This window comes from Rhinolophus sinicus, chromosome 1, assembly GCF_057876585.1.
Source record: "Rhinolophus sinicus isolate RSI-liver-muscle chromosome 1, RSI-T2T, whole genome shotgun sequence".
Classification (NCBI taxonomy): Eukaryota; Metazoa; Chordata; class Mammalia; order Chiroptera; family Rhinolophidae; genus Rhinolophus; species Rhinolophus sinicus.
Window position 1 is genome coordinate 178,295,489 of NC_142501.1, and position 13,021 is coordinate 178,308,509.

Here is a 13,021-nt window from a genome sequence, read left to right on the forward strand (position 1 = left end):
TGCTCCATAGGGTAGCTGAATGTATAAGAAAACAAGACCCTTACTTATGCTGCTTATAAAACACTCACTTTAGATTCAAATACACACACAGACTGAAAGTAAACAGATGGAAAAATGGAAACATTTTCATGAAAATGGAAACAAACAAACAAAAAAGCTGGGGTAGCAATACTTATTCTAGACAAAATAGACCTTAAAACAAAGGCTATAGCATGTGACAAAGGACCCAGTAATTCCACTTCTGGGTGATTATCTGAAGAAACCAAAACGTTACTTCAAGGGGACGTGTGCATCCATATGTTCATTGAAGCATTGTTTACAATGGCCAAGATGTGCAGGCAGCCTGGGTGTCCATCGATGGAAAAATGGATAAAGAGGAGGTGGTACATATATATATATATATATATATATATATATATACAATGGAATATTGGTTGGTGATGGAAGGGAGTAGGTTCTTGCCATCTGCAGTGGCACGGTTGGACCTGGAGGGTATTGTGCTGAATGGTCAGACAGAGAAAGACAGATGCAATATGATTTCACTTATATGTGAAATCATTAAAATGAACAAAATTAACAAAACAGAAACAACAGAAACAGAAACAATGATACAGAGAATATTTTGATGGTTACCAGATGGAAGGGGAAAGGGTTTTGGGGGGCAGGGTGACAAAAGTGAAGGGATTAAAAAGTACAAGTTGGTAGTTACAAAATAGTCTTGGGGGTGTAAAGTAAAGCATAGGAAATATAGTCAATAATATGGTCATAACTATGTATAGTGCCAGGTGGGTACTAGACTAGACATGGCAATTATTTCTTAAATTATATAAACGTCTAACCACTATGCTGTACACTTGAGATTAAGATAAAAAATGTTGAATGTCAATTGTAATTGAAAAATTAAAAAATAAATAAATTTAAAACAAAAGTCAAAGAAAGAATGAGGCGTTATTCTAGGTGGAAAAGACTAAGGAGACATGATAATTAAATGCAACTTGGAATTCTGATTTGGATCCTTTTGCTCTACAGTCATTATTGGGACAGTTAATAAAACTTGACTAGGGTTTGAGGATTAGATGATAGTAAAGTATCAATCTTAATTTCCTGATTTTGGTATTTTTACTGGGAGATGTTTTTGTACAAAATATGCATTAAAGTAGTTGGGGGTGATGGGATATTACATTGTCAACTTATTATTGAATAGTTCAGGAAGATAAACTCTATGTTTTATATCTGCTACTTCTATCAGTTGGGAGGATTGTTTCAAAATATTTTTAAAACTTTAAAGTATAAAGAAAATAAACTACAGGTCATATTTTAGTGTTGACCATTTTCTAATAATATCCTTTGTAGCCTGTTTTCTCCTATGAGTACTGCAAGATCCATCCAGGATCCTGCACTGCAGTTTGTTGTCATATCTCATTTATCTCCTTTAATTATGAACAGTTTCTTAGGCTTCCTTTCTTTGCCTTTCACGACATTGACATTTTTGAAGAATTGTATATCACTAATTGTCATAATTTTTTCTTAAATTATGAATTTAAGTCCAACAAACTTTTGGATCATTCCTGTTTTTTAGAACTAAGAATATTTTGAAGATTTAAGGAAAATACACAAGTCATTTTCTTGGAATGCCTTCACTTTCTAACAACCCTCAGTTGCAGTTCACGCCTATTAAAGAAAAAATTATTCATGACAACTTGTTAAAGTTGGTAAAGAAGACTTTATTCAAAAGGGTCTACTCCAATAGGGGCTTTGCAATAGGGGAGAGACTATGAGCTTACCTCTGAATGCAGCAGGGATAAGTGGAGATTTAGAGCCAAGGAGCAGGGTGGGAGTCTGTGGAAGGAAAATTACTATGGTAAGAGAAAACATCAAGACTGGGGATTCTTGCTAGAATGACTCAGGAACTCACCAGGAGTCTTGCTGAAGTCATGCTAGGATGATAAGATATCGAGGGTGGGGGATGAACAGTTTGATCTGATATCAAGGGTGGGGGATTTCTGCTAAACTGACCCAGCAGGATATTCTTGCTAAAACTGGACTAAGGAGGCTAACAGACCCCCAAGGTCAGGGCCTACTTGGCAAGAGGGCTCCGAGGAGCCTGACTCAAGTTTGGTCAGGAGGAAGTCTTTATTACATCTTGGTAAGGAATCCTAACTTTTTATTCCAGATGCAGCTTCCTTAGGCGCATTGGTATGCATCCATTTCAGCAAATATGTACTTATGTAACAGGAAGGAAAAGTGTTAGTTTAGAACCTGGCTAAATTTTGTGACAGTCGGCCAAAGAAAAATGAAAAGTTCACCTTGATGTAGGAAAATGCCTTAGTGGTAGTCATGGGTGGTAATGTAGGGTAAAGCTTTTGGTCAGAGCTTAGATGGGAGAGCTGTTGACAAATATGAATTATGTTCGTGTAAGTCAGTGATAAAATAGCAGGAATCTTTGGTCTTTTGCTTGTGGGCGGGTGCAACAGAAGTACCAGAACTTGGGGAAGAATATAGAGAAGGGCAAGAACAGACTTGAATGAGGTATGAGTGAGAAGAGAGACAACTCTTGGGAAATTCCATGAGTGGGGATGGCCAGTCAACAGGAGGGCAACAAACATAAATTGAATGTTGTCCTTTCATGTTGCACTGAACTACAATCTCTCTTTTTCCTAAACTATCAGCAAGGTCTGCTTCCACTAGGGCCGTGTGTTAGTGGTGTTTTGGGGACTACAAGGAGAGGGAAAGTACTGCATATGTTGAAGTGGCCCAGATGACAGTAGCTCCCGGACAGCTGACCATTGGAATGATTAACAAAACAGCAGCAAGAGCAGCGATTCAGACTACATGAATGCAAAACCTTCAGCTACTCAGAAAGGTTGGAGGAAGACGTGCTCCAGCAATTGTCATGGGGACCTCAGCCATTTTTTCAGAGGGGGGAATAGTGAATGAAAGATGGAGACACACATGCACAGCAAATATCTGCCTTACACTGATAAAATTAGGGTTTTTGTTTTTTTTTCCCTAGCAAAGAAGTCTTGTGCTTTTATTTTTGGTTAAATCTTGTCATGATTTGAAGCAATGTAAATGAAGGCAGTACTCCATGGATTCTGTTTTTCACTAGCATTCTCTTTTAGTTTGGTTAATATAATTGTATTTCTTATCAAAATTTTTGCAGCAGGGTTAAAAAATATGAAGAAATGGAAAATATCTCTAAAGAGCTCATGGGAAAGCTCTTCATAAAGGTTTTTTTCTTTTTTTTTTAGGGTAATTTATTTATTTAAAATTTACTGGGGTGACAATGATTAGTAAAATTACATAGGTTTCGAGTGTACAGCTCTGTAATACACCATCTATATATCACATTGTGTGTTCACCACCCAGAGGTCGTAAAGGTTTCTTTTCAGAGCCCCTCCAGCTCCTGTGCTCATTTCCTGAAACCTCAGGTCTGCATCTGTCTCCCCTTGTGCCCTCCTCAAATATGTACTGTGGCAATACAAAAGCACCCCAAGAAACATCATCCCAGAGGTCTCACTCCTCGATCTACTTTCCCTTTATAAATCATCCCACTAAATTTATGTTACATAGTTTGGGATTCTGGAGAAATCCCCAAAGCTCCAGCTGAAACAGCACCGGAGTTTCAAGACTAAGGCAGTAGAGTCTAATATCAACTTCTATTTAATGTGTGGGGCAGTCACAGGACCTTTTGTAGGGTTGTAGTTTTGGGGTCCCACATCTAGGGTGAGTATGGATCTTCCATGTTGGTTCTCTTGGGTGGTATTTCTGTTAGTTTGAACAGTAATCTCATCTTCTTACTGTTTTTTTTTTTTAAACTTTTAGATTGATTTTATACCACATACATACACCTAGATCCCAAGGATAAATATTAATTCTTGGAGAATTTGTGGTCTGAAATTATATGGCGGAGAGAAAGAAAGGGCACATTAATTGCCTCAATTAGCATGAGGCCACCACCACGCCTTCCCAAATCTACAGGTCATTTTGTTTAGGCTGAGTGAAGTTCTCCTTTGGGCCAGACAAAGCCACTTGATTCTTCAGTGACAATTCTCAGATTTCCAGAAAAGAGACTTTGAAGTGCCCATGCAAGTAAGGACTCAATTAAATTTCTAGCCAAAGAACGACTGTTCTTGTAATTTCCACTGGGGAAGGAAAAGGAGAAGGCTTCTCAGTGATTGGTTTTTATTATAGGAATTTGTTCCTGTTTTGATTTTTGTTTGCTATTTATTATTAAGGAAGATAAAATTGTTGTTTGGTTTTATTTAGTGGGGAGAAGCTAACTCATATTGAGTGCCTCGTGAACATCATGGACTTTGTACTGATTTAATCCTCACGGCAGTCCTGTGAGGTAAATATTATGTTTGCTATTAACAAATAAAGTACTTTATTTGGTATCATTCAGTTATTAGTTAGGGGAGCAGGGATTTGATTGGAAGTTTGTTTGGTTATAAAGTTCATGTTTTGTCCAGCTCAGCTGCTGCTCTGGAAAGTTTTAGGTTGTTTGATAAAATTTGGACTCTGTAGCTTCCCTTCTTTTGCCATTACCTGTAAACTGAATTTTGACCTCTGGGATATTATTCATTTTACTTTTACTGCTTTTAAGTTAATAAATACTACATGGAATTACTACACTACGTCTTAGAACAAAAGTGCATTTTTCATCTGTATATGAGTGTCTGTAACATAACAATTTATAATAATGCATAATTATTCTAGCATTGAGATACCAGGCAAATATAACCCTTATTTTTCAGATTTTAGCGTAAACAGCACTGATTCAAGATAGCCCTCCCCAAATCTCTTAGAAGGGGTTAGGGCCCTCATGTTACACTCTCAAAGCACTCTATCTTTTTCCTTCATAGGACTTTTAACTTTCCCTTTCAAATTTGGTATTGCTCAGTTGGATGTCTTTTTCTTCTAGTGATTTCTCTAACGTGAATATAGTGTGCAGGATTTAAATAGGCTTATATTAGGTTGGTGCAAAAGTGATTGCCATTTAAAGTGTTAAAAAGAATTGCAAAAACCGCAATTTTGCATCAACCTAATAGCAAATCTTTAACATAGCTCACAATGCAAGCTCTGGGTGCATCACAGTTTATGCAGAGAGCGTTCACAGAAGGAACCTGAGTTGCTCTGAAGCAGGGTCAACGTAAAGTGTTTTACCTCAAGAGATAACAAAGGTAAGAAGCCTGAAGAGACAAAAATACTAAGTTGTTAAACATTACATAAGTTTAATCGAATATTAATAAAATACAAAATGAACAATTATGGCTCAAACACCTTCACATTCTGCTAATGTGAAGGTTAGCAGAAGCATGGTTGCCAAACCATGGTTGCCAAACCAAATAATAAAAGCCTCAAAATCAGAGCACACACTCAAAAAGACCATAAATGCCATGTTTTCTAAAAGACTCAGCACAAATACAAACCTTATATCTAGGCCTATTATACACGCACATTGAAATATTAGTATTTACAGCTCACCTAAGTATTTAAAACCTGCCTTCCAATCTAAAATAGGTCTACCTTTTCATCCTAGCTCATAGCAGCTAATATAATTCTTGTTTTCATATTTATCACAATTTGTAATTATCCGTTTGTGTGTTTACATGTTTAATCTCTGTCTTCCTTATGAGACTGTAAGTTCTGTGAGGGTAAGGACCACATCTGTATAGTTCAAACCACACACACGGTGGCTTCTAACCATGCTTGGCAGACAGTTGTTATACAGACGATTTGTCTACTTAATATTGGATGATGAGGTTCAGTAACATCTGTATGCTCAGCCATCTTTAAATAAGGGTCAAGTATGGCCTCTGTGGCATGAGTGTTAATGTCATTAAAATTTTTTTTTTGTTAAAAGTTCTTTCCTGTTAATAACCTTTAATCTTAGATCTGTATGTAGTCATTATGCATTTTTGCAGGTCCACGGCCAATTCAGGGCTAACTATAATTTTTTTTTTTAATTAAAGTTTATTAGGGTGACAATGGTTAGTAAAATTACATAGGTTTCAAGTGTACAATTCTGTAATACATCATCTATGTATTGCATTGTGTATTCACCACCCAGAGTCAGTTCTCCTTCCATCACCATATATTTGACCCCTTCTAGTGTTCTCTCTCCCCTCTTACCCTTTGGTAACCACTAAACTATTGTCTGTGTCTATGAGTTTTTGTTTCTTTATTTGTTTGTCTTTTTTCTATGTTGCTTTCAGTTTTATATCCCACATATTAGTGAATACATGTTGTTCTCAACTTTTTCTGTCTGACTTATTTCGCTTAACATAATAATCTCAAGATCCATCCATGTTGTCGCAAATGGCATTATATCATCTTTTCTTACCGCTGAATAGTATTCCATTGTGTATATATACCACAACTTCTTTATCCAGTAATCTATCGGAGGGCACATTGGTTGTTTCCATGTCTTTGCCATCGTAAATAAAGCTGCAATGAACATCGGAGCACATATATCTTTATGGATAAATGTTTTCAGATTTTTTGGGTAGATACCCAGGAGAGGGATTGCTGGGTCATATGGCAATTCTATTCTTAATTTTTTGAGGAACCTCCACACTGCCTTCCATAGCGGCTGCACCAGTCTGCATTCCCACCAACAGTGTATGAGGGTTCCTTTTTCTCCACAGCCTCTCCAACACTTGTTACTATTTGCCTTGTTGATGATAGCCATTCTGACTGGGGTGAGGTGATATCTCATTGTGGTTTTTATTTGCATTTCTCTGATGATTAGTGATGTTGAGCACCTTTTCATATGTCTGTTGGCCATCTGTATGTCCTCTTTGGAGAAATGTCTCTTCAGGTCCTCTGCCCTTTTTTTCATTTGGGTTGTTTTTTTTTTTTTTTTTTTTTTTTTTGTTGAGTTGATGAGTTCCTTATATATTTTGGATATTAGCCCCTTATCGGAGGTGTTGTTTTCAAAAATCTCCCATTTGGTTGGTTGCCTCTTTATTTTGTCAATGGTTTCTTTTGCTCTACAGAAGCTTTTGTTTGATATGGTCCCACTCATTTATTTTAGCTTTTATTTCCCTTGTCTTTCAGGTCAAATTCATAAAATGCTCTTTGAACTCAAGGTCCATAAGTTTACTACCTATGTTTACTTCTATGCAATTTATTGTTTCAGGTCTTTTGTTTAGGTCTTTGATCCGTTTTGAATTAATTTTGGTACATGGTGACAGATAGCAGTCTAGTTTCATTCTTTTGCGCATGACTTTCCAATTCTCCCAGCACCATTTATTGAAGAGGCTGTCTTTCTTCCATTGTATGTTTTTGGCTCCTTTGTTGAAAATTGTCTGTCCATATTTATTTGGGTTTATTTCTGGGTTTTCAGTTCTATTCCATTGGTCAGTGTGTCTGTTTTTCTGCCTGTTCCAAGCTATTTTGATTATTATTGCCCTGTAGTACAAGCTGAAGTCAGGGAGAGTGATACCTCCAGCATTATTCTTTTATCTTAGGATTGCTTTGGCTATTCGGGGTCTTTGGTGGTTCCATACAAATCTGATGATTTTTTGTTCTATTTCTTTAAAAATTGCCATTGGGATTTTTGGTGGGGATTGCGTTAAATCTGTATAATGCTTTGGGCAATATGGCCATTTTAGCTATGTTGATTCTTCCAATCCATGAACATGAAATGTCTTTCTATTTCTTTGTGTCTTCTTCAATTTCTTTTACAAATGTCTAATAGTTTTCAGTGTATAGATTCCTATACAATGGTTAAGTTTATTCCTAAATATTTTATTATTTTTGTTGCAATTGCAAAAGGAATTTTTAAAAACTTCTTTTTCTGAGATTTCATTGTTAGTATATAGGAATGCAATGGATTTTTGTACATTGATTTTGTAGCCAGCAACTTTACTGTATCCATTTGTTTCTAATAGCTTTTTGGTGGAGTCGTTAGGGTTTTCTATATATAGCATCATGTCATCTGCAAAAAGTGACTTTTAATTTCTTCATTCCCAATTTGGATGCTTTTTGTTTCTTTCTCTTGCCTGATTTCTCTGGCTATGAATAGCAGCGGTGATAGGGGACAACCCTGTCTTGTTCCTGAATGCAGACAAAAGGGCTTCAGTTTTTCATCATTAATTATGATATTGGCTGAGAGTTTGTCATATATGGACTGTGTTATGTTAAGATATTTTCCTTCTATACACATTTTATTAAACATTTCAATTGTAAATGGATTTTGTATCTTGTCCAATGCTTTTTCTACATCTATGGATATAACCATATGATTTTTGTCCTTTGTTTTGTTTATGTGGTGTGTCACATTGATCAATTTGCATATGTTGAACCATCCATGTGCCCCTGGGATGAACTCTACTTGATTGTGATGTATAATCTTTTCAATGCATTGTTATATTCGATTTGCTAGAATTTTGTTTAGGATTTTTGCATCTGTATTCATCAGAGTTACTGGTCTGTGATTTTCTTTCTTTCTTTTTTTTTTTTGTGATTTTCTTTTTTTTGTGTTATCCTTACCAGGTTTTGGTATCAGGGTAATGTTGGCTTCATAGAATGAGTTAGGGAGTATTGTCTCGTCTCCAATTTTTTTGAAAGAGTTTGAGGTGGACAGATATTTGATCCCCTTTGAATGTTTAGTAGAGTTCACTAGGCTTAACTGTAATTTGTGAGACTGCCAGAAACTTCCAAAGTCTGGGTCCGTGAATTAAGAGAGGAAATTGCAGAGAATATCTGTGGATTGCTGAAGACAATTGCTGTTGAAACAGATCATATTTGATAGATGCCTCAGGACCATGGGGTTTGAACCCTGTCTGGAAAACACTAATGAGATACATCAAGACTTGTAGATAGTAGTTAATAAGAGCATGTTATAGAGTATTAAAGAAATACATTTTTAATTATTTGCTTTTAAAAATTACACAAATACCACAAGTTTGTTGTAGATGTAAGTTGGGGTGGTTTCCATCCATCTTACACCAGGTAAATTACTGTGTATGATTTATCTTTTGAAAATGGCCAGTAGGCATTCTTCAAGATTCCTCTTCCTGGTTTGTGTGTTATCTCTTGGTCTATAACCAGCGCTCAAGCTCTCAGAATACTATGGAAAAAATCTAGGGTCCTGGAAAGGGCACACGTCCCTAGTCTTTGAGGTCTTCAGTGTGTTCATGCAAGCAATGGCTGAACACTTGAACATGTCAGGTAGCTGCTTGGAAGCTTTTCCAATGACGCGTGATCTGGTGCCATGTTCTGCCAGCAGTCATGAACACGTTGACTTTCACTCCTGAAGTCCAACATCTTCTTTTGGCAAACTGCCTGGACAGATGCCATTGTGTCGTGGTCCTGGAATCAGTCCACTGGCCTCAACTTGTCTAGTTATTATCTCTCCCAGGATGCTCCCTGAGCCACATGCAAATAGAGCCCTAGCTGCCCTTCCTCAGGGGTCAAATCATGCCAGTTCATGTATCTTCCGTTCCATTTGCAGCACGGCCCTGGTTTAGGGCAGTGTTTCTCAAGTTATCCATAGTGAAGGACAGCTTTTGTTTTATTTCCAATTTATCATGGACTGATACTTTTTTTGTAGAATATAATCAAAATTTATTGCTAGAAAAATGAAATGGGAAATAAAACCAAAAACATACAAAATACAAGCCTCAATTTTTATTGTTAGATTCAAGACATAGAAGTACTCTGCCAGTGTGTTACAGAAGTTTCTAAATGCTTACTCTCAATGATTATTATTTTTTTAACGAATTTTTTTTTTTAATTGGGGAATATTGGGGAACAGTGTGTTTCTCCAGGGCCCATCAGCTCCAAGTCATTGTCCTTCAATCTAGTTGCGGAGGGCGCAGCTCAGCTCCAAGTCCTGTTGCCGTTTACAATCTTAGTTGCAGGGGGCACAGCCCACCATCCCATGTGAGAATTGAACTGGCAACCTTGTTGTTAAGAGCTCATGCTCTAACCAACTGAGCCACCTGGCCGCCCTCAATTATTTTTTAAATTTTTATTAAAATTTTTTATTTTGATGAATTTGATGTTACAATTTATAAATTTAAAGTATACAGAGTGTTACTTTGACACACTTATGTTCTGTAATATGATTGCCATTGAAGAAGTGTTTCTCAATTTTAGTCCTTACTCCGTCAAGAACTGACAACAAAAAGTTTCTGGACCCACATTGGTTCACCATCCACACTTTGAGTATCTTATTTAGACTCTTGGTGTGAGTCCCTTGCCACCAATCTTTGAGAAGTGTTTTGTATTTGGAGACCTTACCTCTGTTCCTACTGTATGCATCTGTATACGAGTATGCGTGAGGTGGTGGGGATGTTCTCTCTTCCTTACCTCTTTTGAAACTCATTACTTCCATTTAAGTGGAACGTCTAGCAACATTTTCCATGGCACTGTTTCCGCAAGGATCTTTGGGAACGCTGAGGGCCTATCCCATGCTGGACCTCTAGTTGCTCATGCCTGGACACAACATTCTCTGTCAGAACAGAGCCTTCTGTTTTTAAACCCAAAGGGATGTGACTCAAATATCCCTGGAAGTATAATCCGCACAAGGATTACATGTGCATAACACATGTGGACAGCATTGGTGGGGTCTGTCTTGTTCAATATTGTTCCCCCCGTGTGCCAGTTAGTAAACTATTGTCTCTCAACTTCAAACACCCTTCTACACTCTGCTTTGTGATCCTGGGACTCTGCAAACCACGGTCCTGCTTTGCCAGACGGCTCCACGTTATTATCTGCCAATAGGTGCATTAAGAGTGGGAAGGAGACTGGGAGGATGAAGGATGAAGGGCTTGCTTTTTCCTGTTTGTGCCCTGTGAGTTTCCTGCTTTGTTCTTAAACACTTGTAGTGCCTGTGAATATCCCCTCAGCATCATTTTTTCAACCTGGCAGCAGCATTATCTTCCCACAGCAGTAGCTACATCCGGTTAATTTTTCTAATCCTTGCAAAAGTAGCCCATCATGCACCCTCAGAGACACCAGCTAGCTAGAGCCCCTTCCTCGGACTCCGAGTTTCATTCTGCTGACCCCTCTCTCAAGCTTCTAAGTTTTAATAATTTCAACATTGTCCTTTTGTTCTATTCATGTGATCACCTCCCACATTGACTAGGGCTGACATGTAATTAATAGACTATTGTGGAGCTGATGGTGTGTAACTGCCAAGCCTGGGTCATAGATGATGCTGTAAATTCTGTCTCACTCACTCCGGTTCTCTGGCTTTGGGAGAGGTCAGCTTCCACATCAGGAGGAAGCCTAAGCAGCTCTGTGCAGTGGTCCAAGTGTTGGAACTAGAGACCCTCACAGACAGCCAGTGCCAATTTGCCAACCACATGAGTGAGCCACCTTGGAGAGCAGTCACTCCTGCCCCAGGCAAGCCTTCAAGTAACTACGGTCCCACTCAACAGCTTCACTGCAATCTCAGTGAAGATAGACCCTGAGCTGGCACCCAGCTAAGCTGCTGCTGTATTGCTGACCCACAGAAACTAAGATGGTAAGTGTGGCTGTTTTGGGATACTATGTTTTGAGGCAATTGGTTATGATTCAGTAGATAACAAATACAGACCATTACATAAAGCAGTACCTAACTGCTTTGTCTGTGTGGTAGGTGTTATGGCAAAAGTAGAATGCAAGATATGGTAAAGATACAGGAGATGAAGTAGTCATTCTGCCAAAGACAATGCGACAGTGTAAGTTTTCATGTATTCTGCAAGACTGGTATAAATGACTACTTGTTGATTGCAAAATAATCAGAGAAATGAGAGTATTTTTTTTTTTTAAGATTTTTTTTATTGGGGAAAGGGTACAGGACTTTATTGGGGAACAGTGTGTACTTCCAGGACTTTTTTCCAAGTCAAGTTGTTGTCCTTTCAATCTTAGTTGTGGAGGGCACAGCTCAGCTCCAGGTCCAGTTGCTGTTGCTAGTTGCAGGGGGCGCAGCCCACCATCCCTTGTGGGAGTCAAACTGGCAACCTTGTGGTTGAGAACCCACTGGCCCATGTGGGAATCGAACCGGCAGCCTTCAGAGTTAGGAGCATGGAGCACTAACCGTCTGAGCCACCGGGCCGGCCCAGAGAAATGAGAGTATTTATTTCTTTGTATATGGAGGCAAATAAGAAACATTTTCTTTGTATGAAAGTTTACAAGTGAGGACAATTTAGTTTTCATAATTGAGTTTACAAGTTTAACCAAGGGGCTCGATTCCTGAATTCATGTTGTCTTTAGTTTTCAATGTTGGGAAAGTAACCAACAATACATGGGGTCAAATAAAAAGTTTTCAAACAAAATATTTCAGACCTTTCACTCATTGACTCCTTTCCTCACAAAAAATTCTTTAAGCAACTGGAATGCCTCATCTTTCATAGAAGTCTACGAGGAAATGCTGCCATTTTGGTTACCCTAGTATTAGGGCAGTTCAGACGCTGTGTGTCTGATAGTTTTTGAAAGATATGGATATTCCTGCTTTCCCCGTGTATATTTATGCTAGTTTGTCTGCATGGGGAAGGACTGGGGGAATTGATAACATATGTATTTACTGTATGGTGGGTCCTTTCTGAAGAAGATCTAGCCTCATCTTCAGTTGAGGGTTCTGGATTTGAGAACTGGCTCAAGTTGGAAAATTGGATGGAACGATCATGGTTTTCCAATGTGGCAGTAGACGTAGGCCTTTGGCCCACCCATTATTAATCTTTTCTGGATGGACAAATCAGGCAGTACTCTTAGCCCTCTCAGCTCCAGGTACATCGTGACCTATTAGCCATCAACACAGATCCCTGTAGGTCAGAGTCCCCTGGTTGCCATTCAGCCTATTTGGATAATTACATCTCTCTTGCTTCTGATGGTTACGTGCTGCCTACTGGCTTCTGCTATTTTAGATTCCTATCATCCCCACTGATACTAGGGTACATCCTTGCTGTTATACCTGGCATGCAAAGCACAGACACTACTGAGCTTCTTAGTGAGGCCAGTGCCTGCACCCCAGCCCCTGCACCACTGCCCCCCCCCCCTTTTTTTTATTGCTTTAGTGAAAGCA